A 22,886-nucleotide genomic window follows, 5' to 3' on the forward strand; every position below is an offset into this window, starting at 1 on the left:
TAGAACTGCTGTAGGCAGGCACAGACAGACGTCTACGCGGAAATTCTATGCACGCATCGGAGTGGCGGCTGTTTATCTAATTCGTGCGAGCAGCCGCGCCGGCGCTCGCATTAATGACACCACAATGGGCCAATTAGAGCGCGCAGAATCAGGAGCGGCCGGCAGGAGCGCGGTGCGTCGCGATAACATCAAAGCCGCCGCCATGACGGCTGATTGATGCCCGCGCCACCGCCCTTGTCCCCGTGGGCGGCGCTGGTCGCGACCGCCGTTCTGCCGCCGCTATTTGCAAGCGCTGCGTCTGGCGATAACCCCCGCTGCCTTGTATACGGCCATCCATAGCGGGAAACCTTACACCCGATCAGATGCGATCAAGTACCAGCATCGCCTGCCCTCCGCTGCCCCCCCCCCCCCAAAAAAAAGACATTTTAATTACTACCAGGTGTACCGGTATGAAATGAGCGTTTTTTAATGAAAATGGAACAATAATTTTTAATTGAAAATTAAAAACATTTTATTCAATGTACTGACCATTGCTTTCTATACATCATTTTGACCACCATTCCGGCAATTTGTGGACACCGCGCCAATAGAATTGTTCGTCTTTTGAAGCAAACCAATCAGACACCCAATTTTCGACTTCTTCGTCGAAGTGTTCCTCAGCCAACGCGTGTCTCATTGATGAAAACAAATGGTATTCGGAAGGGGCCAAGTCTGGTGAATACGGCGGGTGGGGTAGCAGTGAAACGTCCCCTTAGAAAAATTATTACTGGGCTGATAAATGCCTCACGGTATTTGATTTTTAAACAGCTGAGCAAAACTGAACGTACTCAGACATTTCTCTCTTTACTTATTCTGATCATCACTAAACTGACACACAATATTTTTAACGCAACGCAGTCTGACTTTTAATAATCCCTACAAAAGAATGGCCCTGACTAACAATAGCCTATACCTTTCATGAGTCACTTACCTGACAAAAATCTTCGTCACTCGAACTACTGCAATACAGCGAGAGCCAATACTGCCAGCTAAATAAAAGATTCTAACTACTGAAGGCACTAACTACTGATAGGCATAGTTAGCAAATGAAAGATTTTGATAGAGAACAAACAATGTATTTACCTTAATAGTGTTCAAAAGTCATAATATATATGGCAGTTCATGACATCCATTGTTACAAATGTACTGTTTCTGATGGACACACGTCCAGATCATCCGCTCTAAAAAATCCGCCATCTCACTTCCCCGCATCCACCACTGCTGGCGGCTCACGTCCAGCTGCGCAACGCTACGCGCTGTTAACAGCCAACTGCCCAACACTACAATGGCAAATTACAACAATGCCAACGAGCCACAAACTGCACACAGCACAGCCAGTGATTTTCGTACAGAGCCCTACGTGGCGTTACCAATATAAAAACCTAAACAGGCTACTTGCATAGCCCTCATGCTCCCCACAAAAAATTTTACATATAGTTTTGGGCATTGGCCAATACATATTTGTTAAAATTTTTTCACAATTACAATAACAAAGAAATCAAATGCACACACTTATTGATACAATGTTGGTCAAAAGATAAAATTTTCTCACAGTCCATAAAGACAGTCCTGATCGTTAATCACAGTAAAATTGCAGTGTTTTTTATTTTTTATTTTTTTATTTATTGTTTTATTTTTTTTATAGACAACAACAATGCAAACCAGCCACAGACTGCACACAGCACAGCCAGTGATTTTCGTACAGAGCCCTACGTGGCGTTACCAATATAAAAACCTTAACAGCCTACTTACAGCAGCTCCCAGCCAAGTGTTTTGATTGTATCCTGAACCAGTTTTGCTTTGTGTGCAGGTGCATTGTCGTGTAAAAAAAATTACTTTGCAATGTCTTCTGGCCCATTCTGGTCTTTTTTCGATCAATGCATTGTTCAAATTGATCATTTGTTGTCTGTAGCTACTAGTATTCACAGTTTCACCGGGTTTTGGAAGCTCATGATACACCATACCTTTCTGATCTGTCTTTCATTCAGTTCATGTGGCACCCATTTTCCACACCTTTGGATCTTTCCCATAGCTTTCAAACGGTCAGAAATTGTTTATTGTGCAACATTTAGCATTGCTGCCATTTGCCTCTCACTCATAGTATCATCTTCATCCAATATTGCTTGCAATTCGGCGTCTTCGAACTTTTTTGGTGGTCTTCCACGTTCTTCATTTCTTACACCAAAATCATTATTTCTGAAACGTTGAAACCATCTTCCGCATGTTGCTTCTGATAGAGCATGATTACCATATGCCTCGACAAGCATTCGATGCAACTCTACAGCACTTTTTTTCAAATGAAAACAAAAAATTAATGCTTTCCGCAAATCACCACTTTCTGGTGCAAAATTCGACATTGTTAACACGATGAAAACATATGATCTTGTTTGTTCCATGACTTGATGTATACTAAATATCTTTGACAGATATCATACCAACCAAATAAAAACAAAAGTTAAGGTTCGTTCCCAACGAATGTTCCCTATCGACACATTTATATCTTAACGCTCATTTCCTACCGGTACACCTGGTATGTTTCCCCAGCTCTCCATACTATTAATCAGTCTCCGATATTAGATCCCAAATTTCTCGGCAGCGTGTCTCGATAACTTAATAACCTACTTGCGGAAACCAGGATTCACCTTCTACCTTCATTCCATTCTCAACCATAACAACATAAATACATTGACGGAAAAACATCTCAACACCAAAAAATAGTTAATGTAAAGTAATGAAATTTCGGGAATACATTTATCTAGGTAACATATTAAAATGCTTAATATTGCAAGATGACAAGTTAATGTAATTGTGAGATACGCTATTGCAAATGTGAAATGCTAGTACGTTAATAACCGGTGTAGCCACCAGAATGTTGAATGCAAGCATGCAAACGTGCAGGCATCGTGTTGTACAGATGCCAGATATTAGTTTGTGGGATGGAGTTCCATTCATGTTGCGCTTGGGCGATCTGTACAGGAACGGTTAATGTTGTTTGTGGATGACGCTGGAATTGTTGGCCGATGATGTCCCATGTGTGCTCGATTGGAGACAGATGTGGTGACTGAGCAGGCCAAGGTACCATGTTGACACTCTCTAGAGCACGTTAGGTTACAGCAGCGGTATGTGAGCGCACGTTATCCTGTTGGAAAACATTCCCTGGCATGCAGCACAACAGTTCGAATCACCAGATTGACTTACAAATTTGAGGTTAGGTCGCGTAGGATAACTACGAGGGTGCTCGTGCTGTAACAGAAAGTCACACCTCAGACCATTACTCCAGATGTAGGTCCAGTGTGTTTAGCATGCAGACAAGGTAGTTACATGCCGTCAGCTGGTCTGCTCCTAACCATCACACGGCCATCACTGGCACGGAGTCAGAATAAGCTATCACCGCAAAACGCAACAGACCTCCCCCCTTTGGGCGGCGCAGTTCTTTCTGTCCTTTTACGACGAACCTGCACCTACCTGTGAACACTGTCTCAGAATTTCATCAGTAGGGAAGCCGAGCGAAACTACTGTACTTCGACGTGAACCACGCTGCAATTAAAGTCACTAATCTACGTTTCGGGAGAAAGTTTTCACAAGAAATGAAAGGTTGGAAATTTTCTCCTCAATTAATATATTGTGAAACTTAGGTGAAAAAGAATCACTGCCAAGCCCGTGCTAGTCTTAACACAGTCACTCACAATCCCTTTCGCTCACATTAGCAAGTTTATGGTGTTGCATTTCCCGAAAACGTAATAGCTACAAAAAATACTGATTGTTTTTGATTGAGAATGCTCGCCAGATATTAAGTCTGTCGATACCAAATGCAGTCACAGTTTTTAGCCACCGACCTGCTAAATACGCCACGCGGAATTTATGACTTTTCTCATCACAAAGTTCACTTAAAAATTCCGAAATTTCTACGCACCCATCGGAATAATTATGCCGTCACTTTACAACACTTTTGACGCATGAAACACTGCTACGTCCGGCAACTTATCATTTCCCTCGGAACTACTACTACACACGTCCGAACTGTTTCATGGCTAGGCTCCGACTCTTCTCTAGAATACTCTAAGTCTTCTCTTCCAGCAGAGAATGGCGCGCGAAGAATATTGCTTTACCATTGGTCAGTTTCCTCAACAGCAAATAGCAAAACAACACTTTCCCGCGTCAGTCCACGCTTTTCATCAATAACCAATCGCAAAATAGTAAATCTAACGACTGCACTTTTTACCGACGTAATTATCTAATATGCTGAAGTTTTGGTTATGCATAAAGTTATTTACTATTGTTATTTATACCTGAATTAACTTTCCCTTTATCATAAACTTACTTTTCAAATCTATAATACAAAAATCCCCTCTGTCCATATCCATGCTTCTTCGAAATGTTCCCACACTAAATCCTACTACATAACTCGTTAAACAATTATCTTTATATTAACCTTAAATCACACTCACGCATCATTCATACTGCTAAAACACATTTATAACATTTTACATACACAAAAAGAAATAATAACGCTTTATGAAAATACTAGAACAGTTTATGAAAAACATTCTGTTACTTTATTACACTCTAGTGGGCACAATTTAAGCTAAATCAGTTCCCTGTCCAATACTGTTCACTATTGGATGATACTTAAACTACGTGCGCGTCCAGTCTCGCGTCACCATCTGTCACTATCCAGCTCTGAGACACATCTCCCACTTAACCGCCTCTAAGGCAGGATCGTTATACGGCGCTACGTCTCACCCTGCCCTCCAATGGGTTCCCGCCTGACACCACTGAAGTGGCAAATGGCGGTGGTTTGGGATCAGCGGAGTGCACGCTAATGTGCGTCTTCCTCAGAACTGTCCGTGGAGTAACCGATTTGTAACGGTTCGTTGTGGCACTGTGTTGCCAGCTGCTGCTCGAATCGCTGCTGCTGATGCAGTACGATGCGCCAGAGCCATACATCGAACACGATGGTCTTCACTCTCGGTATTACCACGTGCCCGCCCGCAGTCCGCCCTTCTCGCGACCATACGTTCTCCTGACAACTGCCGGCAGCAGTCATCTACATCGGCTACATTATTGCCAAGTCTTTCTGCAGTATCGCAGAAGGAACATCCAGCTTCTCGTAGCCCTACTACATGACCTCATTCAAACTCAGTGAGGTGTTGATAATGGCTTCTTCGTCGCTTTGAAGCCATTCTTGACTAACATCAATTCAACACGACCAATCTCGAAGATAACTGACCCTCATGGACGTTACAGCGTGTACGTAAAGCAAACCTGATTTGCCTCCTCAAAGTGGCGCTACTAGCGCCATTTTTATGCGATTGGCGCGAAGTTTGAACAAACAACACGCCTACCAACTTTCGCTTATGCCGCATAGCTCCTTTTTGGTGTTGGGGATTTTTCCCTTCGGTGTATGAAAACCGTGATAACTAAAATATACACCTACATCGATACTCTGCAGATCACATTTAAGTGCCTGGCAGAGGGTTTTCCAACCACCTTCACAATTCTCTATTATTCTGATCTCGTATAGCGCGCGGAAAGAATGAACACCTATATCTTCCCGTACGAGCTCTGATTTCCCTTATTTTATTGTGGCGATCGTTCACATTCCCACTTTGTACACAGTCCATTCTAGCCACTTTCATGAATGATGAGGACAAGACAAGCACCCAGTCTAACGGGCGGAGATAATCCCCACCCCGGCCAAGAATCGAACCTGGGACCTTGTAACCACGAAGGGCAGACTGTGTAGCGGAAGAGTTGGTCATTGTTTATCGTGTTGATCGTTCCTCCCTATGTAGGTCGATGTCAACAAAATATTTGTAACTTTTGGGACGCATTTCTAAATCCCGACGTCTAAAAGCCTTTCAAATTTTCATAATATCTTTATCTGTTTCCGAGATACAGAGATTCAAAGTTCTACTACTTGTACACGTAAAATCCGGTGTGAGATGAAAATGTAGTTTATAAAGTAACGTAGCACGAAGTAATGTGCTGTGAAATGTCTCCGTTATCCACTGGGAATCCCAAGTTGTAGTACTGAAGCACATGCAAAATTTTTTACACATAAAAAAGTCAATTATCAGAGTTTTATTAACCAGCGCATTTCTTTTCATATGAGCTACATACCCTGCTGCAGTTGGGAAAAGAAGGAAACCAGCAGAAAAATGCGTCCATGAGAGCAACAAACAATGCGAATATGTTCCTGATCATTTAAAAGGCTCTGACTGAAAAGTGGGGTACCAGCTGCCTCATTCTATCTTCCTCAGCACCTTTAAAAGTTGTTCCACAAGTTTTGGCGTGGGAAAATATTACTTTTTTATGTTGAGAGAGAATAAGACAATGGCAGCGGCAAAGAGACGGAAAAGTAATAAACAGGGGTTGTGTTACAGAAAGAGCGGAGGACACAATGGCATTATGAGAGAAAGTGAGGGACACAGTGACAGTGGAACATAGTTGATGGTGAGAGAGGTCTAAGGTGCTGCAGTCATGGACTGTGCGGCTGGTCTTGGTGGAGGTTCGAGTCCTCCCTCGGGCATGGGTGTGTGTGTTTGCCCTTAGGATAATTTAGGTTAAGTAGTGTGTAAGCTTAGGGACAGATAACCTTAGCAGTTAAGTCCCATAAGATTTCATACACATTTGAACATTTTGATGGTGAGAGAACAATTCTAGGAAACGATTGAAGGGGACAGTGGTAGAGGAGGAGGAATAAAGAGAAAGATAAAGTATAAGTGGGTAGTGATGGTGAGAGACAGACTATATAACAGTGACAATGAGGAAGAGAGACGTGAAATTGAGAAGAGACAGCGGCGGTAGGAAGAAAGGAATGAGATATTAGCATACGAAAGAGCAAGAGGGAGGCAGTGTCAGTGAGAGGATGCTGTAGTAATAGAATAGAATGAAGGGGGTGGCTGTGACACAGGAGACGATGACAGAGAGACACTAGGAGATAACGAGAAATAGTTGAGGTGAATGAGCGAGTGAAAAAGGGCAACTGGGAGTTGTTGGGTATGACTGACTTACAGTGATGGACTAGTAGGTGTGAGTGAGTTGTATTTAGAGGAGCTTGTAGGAGTTTGAGGTGATTTGCACGTTAAAAAAAGCGCTAATTTGTTCGCATGCCGAAAGGCTTTGGGAAAATGGTTAAAGGTGCTGAATAAGGTAGAATGAGACAGGTGCTGCTCCAGTTTCAGGAACATATTAGCATTTTTTGTGTTAGGATAGGATCATTATTCCACTGGTAGAGATTAGGGCGAGTAACGAGGCATGGAATAGTTAATATTGGTACGAAGTGCCCTACACCTCGTGCGATAAAGTTACTTGCAAAATATATTTGCAGATCTAGACGATACGTTCGTGTGTGCAAGGTATTTGCAAATGAAATGTGTAACCAAACTCGTTAGCGAGCGCTAGTTTATGAAACCTGTATTTAGTTCTCCGCTTCAGATAACGGCCAGGAAAAAAAAAACAAAAAGAAAAAAAAAACAAACGGTTAGCAGACTGAAAAACAGCTGCCTATCATAAGCTTTCATCGCCTCGGTTGTGTTCAGAATTGCTGTGCGCCAGCTGTTGCGCCACTGGTGGCGAAATATCCCAATCGCGCAGCTGTGTGCGAGCTGGTGGGCGCAGTACGCAGCCTGCTGCGTGGCAGTCGCTCGCTACGCAGCTTGAACGAGCGGCAGCGGCAGCTCCCCTGCGAACGATTTTTTACGAGGCGCACTGGGGTCGCCACTCGTAAAGCCACCACCGCGCAAAATCGCGGGGAAGTTGGCGGCCGCTCGGCCGCACCGAATGTGTGCACTTCCATAGCGCCAGCGCGTCCGTCTCTTCGCGTGCTGCGCGGCACACATCGCAGTAACAACAGCGTGTCAGAGTATTTTGTCTTCTTCACTCTTGGACTCAAAAGCATCGCAAGTAGCTAACCGCTGATGTGTATTCAGCGGAACTAGCACCAGTTAGAGTACACTGAAAGTCAATAGTTTGGAAGTACAGCCAGTTTAAAAAGTTAATGGAAAAAACCACTGAAAAACTGCTCTTTTTGTGTTTCTAAACAACCAACTACTCCCACTGTCTTCTGAAGATGATCCCATTTCCATCCTATACTTTCAGGAGCTCTTCACCTTTGCTAAATTTCCTCTTGACGTCGATTTTTACCGTGTGTACAAAAAGGCAGCCTCTCATGAGACAGGATCTGGTCTGAGATGCAGGGAGCATGCTCAGCAGTCGCGTGGAGCGGCTGGAGGTTCGCGTCCTCCCTCGGGCATGGGTGTGTGTGCGTTGTTCTTAGCATAAGTTAGTTTAAGTTGTGTGTAAGTCTAGGGACCGATGACATAAGCAGTTTGGTCCCCTAGGAATTCACATACAATTGAAACATTTTTGAAAGGATGCTCAGCAACGTTCAAGACTACTACACACGTTTGTTTTTCCATGTACTGCCGCATTTTCGAGACAAAAGAACCATTTGGCGGGTATCAATCATGGACGCTTTACTCACATTTCGGAATCCGACTCTCCGGACTTAGGTTTTCCGTGGCTTCAAAATATCGATTAAGGTGCATGCCGGTACCGTTCCTGTGGAAACGAAACGACGACTTCATCTTGGTCCAGCAGCCACGACCTGTAAACAGTAGTAATTAAGTAATAGAATCCAGTACGTTCTTCCCGATGGTGAGTGTCCATCAGAAACAAGAATTTAGGGATCATACGTAGGCATATAGATAATCACTTTTCACTCGCTGCATCAGCGGGAGGATGAGAGAAGGAAACGACTAGTGGTGGTACAATGTACGTCCCGCAATGCACCATATGGTGGCTTCCGGAGCATGTATGTAGGTATAGAAGTGAACTGCGTCCATCAGTTCAGTATCGTTTTCTGCGGTTGCACACAGATTGTCAGCAGGGCTGGTAGTTGTTTGTTATGAAATATTCACAATTTGCAGTTTTCAAAAACATAATTAGCACCTTCAACCTAACACACACCGTTTGTTATTTATCTCAAGCTACTCGGTTTCATGATCCTCTACAGTCTGTATAATTTTGACCAAAATGCTTAGGACGTTTTGTATTTGAAGTGGATTTAGGGAATTTGCTAATCGTCAGTCTGAATATGAGAAAATGAAAACGGGAAAAACATAGTGACAAAGGAGAAGAGAATTTTTATCAGTGACAGTGGTGTACCACTTTAGATTCTGGCACAAAATGGCAGAATCGCAACTGTGTCCTCCTGTTTCATTTGTTTCCTGACAATACGAGGACGGTTCGTAGGTAGCACGGGACAGCTCTTGTCTGGCGCCGAGTAATTCCAGCGCGAATGTTGCTGGCCCGGGGGGGCGGGGGGCGGGCCTCGTCCGCAGCCGCAGCCGCGCGCCGCGGGCAGGGGGCGGAATTTGCCGCGTGTGTTATTGCATTCCTGGCCGGCCGGCGCCGCGTCCGAGCTGCCGATGGCACGCGGCGCTCTCCGCCCTGCCCCGCCGATATTGCGGGGCCGGTCAAGGTTAAAAGAGCAGCGATGGCGGCGATGGTGGCATTCTTGCGGCCTGCAAATTCTGCGACGGCCGAACCGCAGCGCGCGCTCCGACCGACACCCGAGCCCGAAATAAGGTGGGGTAGGGTGGGGTGGGGCGAACCCCCGATCGATTCCGCACCGCTTGCCATTATGGACGATGGACGCGATCACCGAATCTCGAATCTGCGCTTGTCAACAAGCGGCATACATGCAACAGAGAGAGATGGAGCAGTTGTTGAGATACTGGACTCGCATTACGCTAGATGACGCTTCGAATCCCCGTTACGGCACCCAGCTTTAATTACTGTGTGTCTAGGCGCTCAGTCCGGAACCGCGTGACTGCTATGGTCGCAGGTTCGAATCCTGCCTCGGGCATGGATGTGTGTGATGTCCTTAGGTTAGTTCGGTTTAAGTAGTTCTAAGTTCTAGGGGACTGATGACCACAGATGTTAAGTCCCATAGTGCTCAGAGCCATTTGAACCAATTACTGTGTGTATTTTCCTCAATCGCTTCAGGTAAATGTTGGGTTGTTTTCTTGAGCCAGTTTCCTTCGTCATCCTTCCATATTCCGAGCTTGTGCTCTGTCTCTAATGACCCAGTCGTCGACAGGTCGTTTGCTCGTAATCTTCCATCCTTCCTCCCATCCATAGATCTACAAGGAGCCCTTTCAGAAGCACAGTCGCTATTTCAAGTCAACGATTAATAACATTTTGTAGTCAATAGTCTGTTCAGTACTCTGACACACCTTTTCACACTACGTGCTTTGCCGTAAGCTATTTAGGAAAACTGCAGAATATAAATCTCAATAACCGGGATAATATTTGTACCGAAGTCTCTATGAATGCTATTCTGTTATCGTAACGAGTGTGTCACCTGTAACACTGACAGACGACAAGAGTCAGAACTGTTTAAATCGTTAACAGGTTCTGATAATGTCACTTAAAAACGATTTTGGGACTTTCGCTTTTAAGAAGACGTTACGCCGTACTGAACTTCAAATGTAGAACCTCTCCCACGTTACCATTTATTTTTTCTCGAACAGTACCACTGCAATTTTTAATAAGTCTTATACGGCTATGCTACTCTTCGTAAACTCTCTCAAACATCGACGAAAAAATTACATACTTCATTCAGTACGGCGGCAGAGTAACATTTCAGGAAAGCTAATGATTGGTTCAAAATGGTTCAAATGGCTCTGAGCAGTATGGGACTTAACTTCTGAGGTCATCAGTCCCCTAGAACTTAGAACTGCTTAAACCTAACTAACCTAAGGACATCACACACATCCATGCCCGAGGCAGGATTCGAACCTGCGACCGCAGCGGTCGCGCGGTTCCAGACTGTAGTGCCTAGAACCGCTCGGCCACATCGACCGGTGCTAATGATTGAGAATGTTCCGTCTACGAATACATTATCAGAGACGAAGGACATACTCGGACTGGAAAGGAATGAGAAGGCAAAATAGGTCGGTTGCGTCCTTTTCAAACTTACAATTCGGATTAAGTCACGAACCGGAGGAACGTAGACGTTTTTCTCTCTCTCAATACACGAATGGAATACAACAGAAAATCCAAAAGAACTCTAGCACTGACAAAAAAACGCCACCACCATGCACTGCTCACTGCCTTTTATACAGGGAGTTTCGAAGTCTTCGCGACAAACTTCGAGGGGTGATAAACCGTGGGGAACTACTAGTATTGTTGAAGCCAGACACCCTGTCGGCCGGAGTGGCCGTGCGGTTCTGGGCGCTACAGTCTGGAGCCGAGCGACCGCTACGGTCGCAGGTTCGAATCCTGCCTCGGGCATGGATGTGTGTGTTGTCCTTAGGTTAGTTAGGTTTAATTAGTTCTAAGTTCTAGGCGACTGATCACCTCCGAAGTTAAGTCGCATAGTGCTCAGAGCCATTTGAACCAGACACCCCTGAGAGGCGCCAGGATGTAGGCAGTGTGCAGCGTTCATATGCAATGTGTATTGCCTATCATCTAGTCACCTGCTCCGCAACAAAGATAGAAGGCCCTGCAAAATTAAAGTATCTGATGCGTTTCAGTTATCATTAGACGTTTGATGCATTGACTTTGAAATGAATTGTAGAATTGATCTTCTTTCCCCTCTGGAAAAACCTACGAGGAGTGGTAATGATTATCTAGCCGATAGTGCTTTTTTACATTCATTATTTAATGGTTTACTATTTTACATCAGAGCATTACTACATTTTTATACTTCCACCCATTAACACGTCTGTTGAAGAATACTCATTTCTGCCACATGGAGATAGGCTGACTGCTGTCTGCTAAACTAATTTATTTACGAATTGTGTCTCCTAATAGTTGTATATTACGAATTAAAACTAATGACAGCGCTATTTATTTACATGAAAACAATAAAATTCTCGCTCCTGGATAGCGCTATACATTTACAATAGATATTAACGGATTTAGGAGATGGAGAGGCACCCCACAACTTATTACTTGTTTACCGATTATTCCTATTCAGTATTTCGATAGGTAGGGATATCGCCTTCTTCCATCCTTAGTGTCCTACACCTTATATGTCTTATCAGGTGCCATAGGCCTACGTCATTCCACCGGACCTGCCAGACCACCTGCACCGGCATATGCGGGTTTCTTGCAAAACACTCGCCTATACCATTACTGTCTCTTGTGAAGCTTTATACGATATTTGGATTCGTTGGTGAAGATTTATTAACGTCTGCTTAAAGAGGAACATCTTGCATTCTGTTGCTATCTTATTTATGGTACAGAATTACGAGGGCTATTCGGAAAGGAAAGTCCTATCGATCGCGAAACGCAAACCAAAGAGAAATCTAGAAAAAAAGTCTTATTTGCAGAAGTTATCTGTACACTTTCCAGCTGCTTCCTTACAAACTCGCCGCTCCGACTGAGACATTTGTCGTAGTATTGCACCAACTTTCCAATGTATCTCGTCATAGAAGTTAGCCGCCTTTGCTTTCTGCCAATGCTCTACGCTCATCTGGAGCTTTTTTCCTGTGCCGAAATGTTGTGTTCGTAGACAGTGGTTGATGTGAGCTAAAATGAGAAACAGAGGGAGCCAAGTCCGGGCTGTTTGGTAGGTGGAAAAACTTTCCATCGAAAATGCTGCGCCGACCGCTGTGGCCGAGCGGTACCTGGCACTTCAGTCCGGAACCGCGCGACCACTGCCTCGGGCGTGGATGTGTGTGATGTCCTTAGTCAGTTAGGTTTAAGTAGTTCTAAGTTCTAGGGGACTGATGACCTCAGAAGTTAAGTCCCAAGTGCTCAGAGCCACTTGATCATGGAAATTTAGCCTGCGGGGGTAACAGCGACCGTTAGAAATTAAAGCTGTAGAGCAGCCACAAGCCACATGTAACTTCTCTTTATTGTCATGCTTCACTCGACAGACACGAGGGTCTTAAGAAATAAGTTTTTATACATGACGACGGCGCGGTACACAGCCAAATGTATCTAACGTGTTACGCTTGCCTACTTAATTTCTTCCCGGGTTCGAATCCGGGCGGGGTCAGGGATTTTCTCTGCCTCATGATGACTGGGTGTTGTGTGATGCCCTTAGGTTAGTTAGGTGTAAGTAGTTCTACGTTCTAGGAGACTGATGACCATAGATGTTAAGTCCCATAGTGCTCAGAGCCATTTGAACCATTTGAACTTAATTTATGAAGATACTTACTTCTGGCGAGTAAAACATGTCAGTAAAAGGAAAGTTAAATGCGGCTTGTGGCTGGTGTACAATTTCAGTCATCAGGCAAGTGTTTCATATTTAATACTGGTGTCTTTTTTTTTTTTTTTTTTTTTTTTTTTTTTTTGCAGAACACTGACGGAAAATTTTCTTTATGTTTAATTTTACACGTAGCTTACAACAGCTCGAATAGCGTACCATGTCCCGTCGACTTCCACGCTGTCACGTGTGCGCCTTGTGTTGCAGACGCGGTGCCCACGAGCTTAGCCGCAGGCCGCGCCGGCTCGCGGTCCGCTGGCCCGGCACCAAGGAGGCGGTGCTCACCACGACGTCGACGGCACCGCCGCTGCAGCCGCTCGACAAGAGGCGGGGAGAAGCGACGGCGCCTCTGCCGTGGACGCCGGTGCCACCGACGTCGACACCGCCGCCGACGCCGACGCCCCCGCCCCCGCGGGTGCCTGGCGGAGGCGCCGCCTCCGCACCGCCCGCTCCGCGACGCGATCGCTCTTTGTACAAATGTCGCAGAGATTACGGGAAGACTTGTACAAAACACGAAGCAGAAATTCGTATACCATTTACAAGATTTCGTTGTTAGCACCGGACTGGACATTTTGCGTTTTAAGTGTTTTCGCCTGTACTTTTTCAGTATCGGCGCGGGAAGCGCCGATGTTGGTTAATACGTTTGTGGGAGAGTGCTGTGTTTCTTATTTCAAGAAATGTGATGTGTGTAAAATGAAAAGAAAAAGGTGGTGGAAGTGTGGCACGCGCCCGAGAGAAGTGATCGCATTCACTCGTCTACGGCTGCGGAAACGAGGAGAGACGAACAGACCTGCGCTGGTTGCAGCCCGCCACGCTTTCGCCGGAGAGACTCGCCGAGGTCTTCGCAGACATCACAGACAGTGAAATAACAAACACGACGAAGGAAACCAGAAATTGCTCGAGGAGATCGAAAGACGAGGAACGGACCCTGTAGAGAGAATACAATAGCAATTACAATATTATATATAATGTATCATAATGTTACTTGTGGATAGACTGCGCGTTGTTTACGAGTTGATGCGCCGCCCAGGAGCTAAGTTTGCCACCTGGGGGGATCTCGTCAAAGTGATGTAACGTTTAGCTTAGACACCCATCCCCTCCCCTCCCCCCAACTTCCCTCCACCCCCCCCCCCTCCACCCACACCAACCGACCCGTCCCCACGCCCGTGCAGCCTCGTACGCCAGACCGTTCCGTTTCTTTGCAAACCAGTTGGATATCGTTTCACTTTTTGTATAACCCCTCTCTCCTTCCTTCCAACCTTCCTTTCTTCCCGCCCTTCCGCTCTAGAGGCCTGTCCCTTTTTTCCGATCTCGTCTTTACCATATGTTCGAGTAAGCATGAAGTACTGTTGTGCAAAAAAAATAATATTTCAAAAGGTTGTGCTGTTATAAAGGATAAAAAAAAGAAAACTTAATTGTTATATCTGTTGTGACTTTTCTTTTTGTTCTGTTCGCTTTTACCGCTAACTCTCGTCTGCTCCCCGTCCGGATCGCCGGTTTCTTCCCTTTATAACTCCTTTTCCACTTCCCAGACACGTTTTTAATGAACAAGATATACGTAAGTTACTGCAACTTAGATAACTATCGAAATGTGTGGTCTTCTGCATACATTATAGACTAATAATACTTAATACACAGGTATACATGAATATTGAAACTCAGGTGCATAGTTTTCTTCAAGTCTTAATGCTGGGTGCTGCAGCATTGGCAATGGCTGTGGGTAATGGAGAACTACGATAATCGAATACTGATGTATACGGCTACTGACTAAAATTGTATTTCAGAAATTGTCGACTACTTCTATTACATAAAAGTGGAATGATAAAGTTTTTAAATTTTTTGAACTCATACCAAAAAGTATTTAATATATGCACAATATAATTTATTGTATTTGTAAATACAGTGAAATACTGGTTTAATTTAGCGGTGTATATTTTCAGTATAGTGAATAAAAAAAATGGATCTCCTTGTATACTGAATAAGACAATTTGCTGTGTTTTATAAAGAGCTAAATTTCAACGGAGTCTGTGATCAAAGTTCTCCTACAGCCTCAGTGCTTACGTTACCACCAGCAGTGTAACACTACAATTGGAACTGCTTGTGAGAACTTGTCTAAGAGTCACGACTGTGCTTTAGCGAAGCACTTTACCCCTGTGGCTTGACCTCACCACCATATCAAACACCGTGTGGAGGCTACTGCAGTAGTGTGCCTACTGTTTAGATAAATATTTTCATGTTTCATCACTCTTGAATATACATTTTCGTCCGTCATGGAAAAGAAAAAAAGATTACTCGATATCTTTGCTAAAATATAGCTCAGAATGCAGGCAATTTAAACGGTTATACGAATTGTAGTAGACACAAAATCTGTTTCAGACAACTGGTGCGACATTTTTGTCACGCAAACCTAGTTGGATCACATGTGTGGGATGAAAAGATTGATTTAGGTGAATCCTTTGCTTTTATGAATGAAACCCACAGTTTCACTTCTAGATGCCATGAGTAAATAACGTGTAGTATGAGGTCAGGCTACAGATATAAATGAATGTTCTACCTGCAGATCTAGAATTTATTTTCTGCTTACAAAACTTTACTGCAGAATTTTACTACATTTCTTATCACTGTCCAGTCATTCTATCTGTCCGTCTGGAATTATTTCGCATGCAAATACAACAGGGACCCAAACACAATTCCTTGATATACTTAGACGTCCTTGTTATACGAGTGAGCTACAGTGAGCGCAGAAACTCTGCAAATCTGATGTATACCTCCACTAGTTTTTTGGACGTTGTTGTAAATGATTATCAATATCTATTTTTAAATGTTTTTCTCGTTATGCCAAATGGGCAAACGAACCACATCGAAGTTATACTGAATACACGGAAGTACAAGAAATATCACTGTGAGGTAATCAGAGAAACACTAAGAATGTACAGTATACTGATGGCTTGGGAAGCTGCGAGTTTTCATTATTTAGGGAGCAAACGTGGCGTTTTAAGTCTTGGAAATTTTAAGTATATCAAGGGATTTTTATATTAAAACAATTTGTTGACAAGTATACGAAGAATGATATTGAGTCCTTGATGTATTGTCTTAAAATATGTCTCTCACGACAAACATCTGTGTCTATATTTTGAGAAGATGTCATTGGAATAAAAACCATGTTTCGCCTTATCCAATGTATACGGTATTCATCAGTTCAGTCATGTATATAAAGTGCCATCTTTTCACTGTATATTATGGTGTGAGAGGTGAGGTAATATTGTGTGCTGCTTAAAACAACTAAAACAGGGCGACAAAAAAGAAATACCTCTACAATTTAAACTGATAACATGTCCTCTGTAATCTTTTTTTTCTCAAGACGTCAGCATTAAATGCTACATATTGTGTAAATGATTTTTATTCTGTGGTTTTATTAAATTGCCCTATTTAGAAAAAATAATTGTTTCCATTTCTTGATCTTCACCTTTTCTATGCAAACTTTATCCTCTTTACTTGCTATCTCTGTCATTTCTCATTTCCGTAGTTGCAACGAAAAAAAGTTCATTATGTATTGATTATAGGAAGACAGCACCTCTCCATGATTGTTTGACATATTCCTTGATGAGATTCAGCGGAGAAGAATGGTAAAAAGCAACACCAAACCACTCACTAATCGTCTCACTGACGGACGTCGGGTTAAGCGCATACACACACACACACACACACACACACACACACACACAAAACGCTACGCAATGCATCTAGTTCAACAAGTTCGTATTTTCTGTCACCTACACTACACTGTTTTATATAGAGTTTATTGTATTGACTCTTATCTCCTTCGGATGGTAAAAATGAGAATCATCAGGGTTCACACAACAAACATAAAGTAACAGATTGGTAGTAATTATGGAACTCAATCTACACCCAATGCTTCGATTTAGAGGCTACTACAAAAATTACTCCTTTTTCATACATTTATATCCAAAGTCATTTCCCTCTGCTCTCATACATTTACCCCCATGATTTCAGTGACTGATTGTTCATCATTTGCCCGTCTTATTTCTTGAAAATATACTGAAATTCACATTGAAGAGTGAACGTAAATCGGTCTTTATCAAAAGTATATCTCACCCTATTGAGAGGCTTAGAATATGCTTCTAACAAAAATTAGCTGTAAGTTAATTTCTTTCTTTGCATTCTTCTTTTTATTATTACTTTAAGTAAAAAAAAAGAGTTAAGCAAAGACACAAATGAATCCGTTATCTTGTACCAGCTGCAGACTGCTTCAGTTAAATCGTGAAATAATGTAACGTGTTGGTTTCGTTTTCCAGCCATTAACCTGATGTAAGTAACTGGAAATTAATAATGATTTACTATCAATGTTTCACATTCCGTTTTTTATTGACTAATCTGAAGAACCACACATATCAGTGCATCTATCGACTTCAATAAATTAGATAAATTTCCGTTAGTAAGGAACACAAGCCAAAGTGTCTTTCAAGCAGTATACATTCAAATAACAGTTTTGCAATGTCTGGAACAGTTAAACAGTAATTCAGAATACAATTCATGACTTCCACATTTGACAAATGTAGTACAAAAACTACAAAACGTCCTCATGTACATTCGTGTCATGTATTTAGAACTGCTGCCCAGATATTGGTATGCTAATATGATACGCCTAATCGCACTGGTATCACAAATCCAGAAATGGCTTTCCAAAGCATCACACATTACCACGGTGATATTGAATAACTGTAGGTTAAAGACTAAAATAAATTACAATGTAGCAACAAACTAAAATTAATTGCATAGTAGTAATAAGGCATTTAAATCACATACTCAGTTTAAATGAAACGCCAGCATGGGATATACAATGTGTTTCGGAAGTACCCCAGTTACTAACAATATTACACTCCAACAAGGAACAAACTCCATCAAACCAACAACGATGAAGAAACATTGAAGATTCTCCATACAGAAAAATAAATCCAAAACATGCGTAGAGTAACGTGTAGCAAAATCCGTCACAAGGAAAGAGATGTGAGAAAGTAGACTTCCACAACCGATTTAATTATCCAAAGACACGTTTTTTAATCTTTCCGTATTATTTTGAGAAATTCCATGATAACGTTAATCATTATAATATTTAGAGATGTACCTACTGAGTAATAGTTAAAAGCTATTTTTTATGTCCGTCACGACACGCATTTTTCATATGTTCCCAAAACACAATGATTTACCTGGATGAAAGAGAATATTTCGCTAACTGTTAAGTTGCAGTGTGTCCAGTGTGGAACTTTGAACAAAACTAGTGGTAAGTTTTTCCTTGTTACAAAAAGATTCCTCTGCAATATCAAAACGATGAAGACGAATTGGGAGGAAACTGCTGAACCGAAACTATCGTCAACCAGAATAGGTCTGCCGTTTACCAACTTAGAGCTTTAAGTTTTTAGCGTGTGTGGGCTGAAAGTCATGGAAATCAAGCTACGAGGAATACTGACACAGACACAGACCTACAAAATGTGCTCAACATTAATTGTCCTCTGGCGGACAGAGCAGCAACAGACGGCAGACTTCTGTAAAGAACATGTTTTTTAGTCCAAAGTTAGCTTTCTGCAGAGCTAAAACAGCGATATGACTACTGTACATTTCCAGGTAAGTTATAGAACCCTGCAAATTATTTAAAACAAATGGTTCGTGCAACATAATGGGATCTCAACTGACAGTGTGTAACCAACCAAAGGGATAAATTAAAATTATTACACCATAAAAGGTGCTACAACAAATGATAGAAAAAAATGCTAGTACCAGCTGCTGGTCTAATATCCTATCTAAATACAGATAACTGATACAACATCTTCAGACAAACAGGTCGAAAAACGCATGTAAAAAGAGAGAACACGAAGTAACACATATACAGGTAAATTTCCCAACTGGAAACTTTTACAACGACCGCAGTCGCAGAGTTAATTCAGTTGCGTGAATAAAATGATGCTAGATGAAGGTTCATGAAATGAGGTAGAATGTTTGAAAACGCATCGCAGCGAGACTCCTAGGGACTGTGCGAAAACTTGATCATATCTTTAACGTTATGGAAAGAACTAAAGTTGAATCACTCCGAAGGCTGATTTCAACACTGGTGCTATATGAGACAGCCTTTTGCCTCCACTGAACTAGAAAAAATACTGTTCAGTGTTGTTTCCAAACCGCAGTGGTGCCAAGGTTTTGCACAAGAAACATTGTCAGGTTACTGACCAACATGTTATGGGGCGCCGGTTCACAGCTGTAGCGTACATCATTTGTGACATTGTGCGAGTGTCTAGCGTTGAGTACGCTTCTACTGTATGGAGCTCATCTGAACATAAGAAGAAGTGGACGCCGAGTTAAGCAAGTCAGTAAGAGTTGCACGTGATGTCTGAACAAAAAACCAATGCAGAAACACTCGTTGGCATCGCACACCCTCACGTGCACCCATATACCGCGTCAGATGTGGAGAGGACAAAAATAGAAACTTGACTTTCGTCACCCAAATCAAGGATCTCAGCCCGCTGAGAGTCGTCTGCGATCCAGGTAAAACTTCAGCAAAAAACTCAAGTCTTCTTCCTGTGTGCCTATCGGTCGGAAGCACTGGCATGAAAGATGGGGGACGGAACTAGAGAACCCGTATGTACGAGTATTTCCAAGAGAAGAGTCAGACTAAGGAACTGAGCTACCTTACTCTGTGTGGCGAGCTTTGAACAGGCTGAGGTTGTTAGTGCTGCATTGGAAGGCAACTTGTGGAACTTGGGACTTCCTATAGCATGAAGGTCCTCTTCGCTATGTAGCGAGATGCAAAATCAAGGTCACTAGCTGTAGCGTCGCTTGCAGGATCAACCTTGCGCACTAAAAGACCTTTAAAAAGTTAGTAAAAAGGCCACTTCAGCCCCAGTTTTTTTGGAAACAACTCAGTTAAGGAGGCACAAAAAATCAATAAAAAGTGCTGTTTTGCATTTTACTCGTACGTAAATAATTGCCAGAAGTGACATACCTGAAAAAAAAAACTTACTACCAACCCACTCTATATACATGTAGTCTGACACTAACAAACACATTGCGGCATGTGCATGGACTGACGGAATGACGTCCAGAGACTGTGTCAAGTACCAATGAAAAACTCCACTAGTGTTTTTTGCTGACATATGTTGACTGTACGATCATGTCTCAAGGATACGAAATTATCGCAGATACGACTATTGCTTAAAAGCGCGCAGTTACAGTTCATCAAGTACAGCACACCGCAAAGGCCAACAACAATCACGCTGTTGAAACACTTGGAGATACGCCATGTGCAGGACATCTGGGCAGCGATCAAGAGCGGAAGACGCAGGCTCACAGGAGACAAATGCGCCGTCGGCGAGCAGATTTCTGGGTCGCCGCGTTGGCTATGAGGAGCCGCCCTGCATAATCCCAAGGACAAGTCAAGGCCCGACGGCCGCGTTTCCGCTCCACTCCCGTTTCGGCGTCCAGCGTCGCTTTGACTGTCTTGGGAACTCTTACGAAACAGCAACACGAACAGCTGGGAACATTGTCATTTGTGGAAATTGCAACACCCAGGAAGTATGGCTCGAATGGTACCAGGATCGGAATATTTGTACACCAGTGCCAATGCTGATCAAGATGCAGAGAAATGGAGTACAGTTTGGCTAACTAGTGCCATTTCAGTTCTTCGACATGTTTAGTCACAGAAGAGATACAAGTGAAGCAGAAACTGGAAAGCAAATGTCATAACGTCTCTTTCACGCAAACTGGCTCAACATCAACATCTTCGTGAATTTGAATGGAACAGAGTGATCAGCCTTTGGGGTGTATCGAACCCTGACATCTCGTTTTACACTGAGGTGCAAAAAGTCATAGAATAGCGGTATGCACATACAGAGATGGCGTTGCTATCACCTACACAAGGTATAAAAGGGCACTAAATTGGCGGAGCTGTCATTTGTACTTATGCGATTCATGTGAAAAGGTTTCCGACATGATTGTGGCCACGCGACGGGAATTAACAGATTCTGAACGCACCTAGACACATGGGACATTCCATTTCGGAAATCGTTAGGGAATTCAGTACCCCGAGAACCACAGCCTCAAGAGTGTGCCAAGAATTCCGTATTTCAGGCATTACCTCTAACTACAGACAACGCAGTGGCCGACGGCCTTCAGTTAAAGACCGAGAGCAGTGGCGTTTGTGTAGAGTTGTCAGTGCTAACAAACAAGCAACACTGCGTGAAATAACTGCAGAACTCAATGTGGGACATACGACGAACATACCCGTTAGGACAGTAAGGCGAAATTTGTCGTTAATGGACTATGGCAGCAGATGACCGACCCGACTGAGACGTGGGACTTAGGGAAAGCAGGAAAAGGTGTGGACAGGGTCTAATCAGCTACCGTTGGTTGCACAGTAAACACATACACTTTATTTAAGGAAATTGTTTTTAAAAAATTATCACCTAAAAAAATTGACTGCAACACTAGCTACACTGACGGCTAAAGGCCTTATTAAGAAGTATTCAAATTATTTGTCGACTGAAGGCCGCAAGCAATAGGAATAATTTAAAGAAATATTATTTTTAAACAATTTACACAGACCAAATAGAAAAATTGAGGGATCCAGAGACAGTGCTCCAAGGACTGACCTGAGAAAAGTCCCTACAGCTGCATAAGCGGTGAGACAAGAAGCCAAGAGTTATGCTCACCTAACAAACAAGGGACAGTTTAAACTCCGATCATTCTTTTTACCAAATCCATCTAAAGTGTGATAACCAGTACAACAATGGAATAATTCAAGCGAGGGCGAAGTGACAGACAGCACTGCATCTTCAGAATCAGGTGATTAAAACATCGAAGGGCAGAAGGAACGACTACAACCAAGGTAGACAAAAGAAACAACAAACCACACCGAAATCAAGGAGGCTGTCGAACTACACGTCATGCCGGACAGCATCGGCAAGACGAGGAAAAGTACACTGCCACAAAAATACGGTAACCCCCAGGGCAGGTGACAGGGGCGTTTGCGGCCACTGGGCAATAAAATACGGCTGGTGGCATTTCACCAAATAATAACACAAAATTCAAAAACTAATAACAGGCAGCAGAAGACTGCTAAGAGATTCTGCCAACTCGACACTCTCCACTCGCTGCTGTTCGTCTCACGATGACTCTCGAGCAGCAACGCACGAATAAACGGCGTGACCACCAAAATGGAGGTTTCACTACTGGATTAATGTTCACTCAACTCAGCGTGCTGGGTCCAGTGGACAACGAGGTTGTGGCCACCGACACACCCGACCCGAAAAACACTGCACTTCCTTCCAAAGATAGTACGGGTTCTAGATATCAATAAACGCCGCTGCTGCCACTCATGGACAGACAATACTAGCAAACGTAGTGGCGCCGGTAAATAGAAGAAGAAAACAAGACGCCACTATCCCTATTACATGATGCCAACCTACCAACGAGAGCCACACACCGCTCACCGACTGCCTTTGCTAACAGCACGACATCCTCTGCAGTGTCTCTCCTGGACTCATGACCACATCGGTTGGGCCCTACACAACTGGAAAACTGCTGCCTTGTCAGCTGTGTCCCGCATTCA

The 22,886-nt window shown here is 43.2% G+C and overlaps 1 protein-coding gene across 1 annotated transcript in view; it reads left to right on the top strand.

Moving 5' to 3' along the window:
• Positions 1-16,697, top strand: part of LOC124795688 (homeobox protein homothorax) — a 1,001,790-nt gene extending 985,093 nt beyond the window's left edge. The window contains exon 14 of the mRNA XM_047259768.1: positions 13,475-16,697. The gene's annotated coding sequence lies outside the window, so the exon portion shown is untranslated. The remainder of the gene's footprint in view (positions 1-13,474) is intronic.
• Positions 16,698-22,886: the final 6,189 nt, after the last annotated feature.

The sequence above is a fragment of the Schistocerca piceifrons genome, chromosome 4 (genome assembly GCF_021461385.2).
Source record: "Schistocerca piceifrons isolate TAMUIC-IGC-003096 chromosome 4, iqSchPice1.1, whole genome shotgun sequence".
NCBI lineage: Eukaryota > Metazoa > Arthropoda > Insecta > Orthoptera > Acrididae > Schistocerca > Schistocerca piceifrons.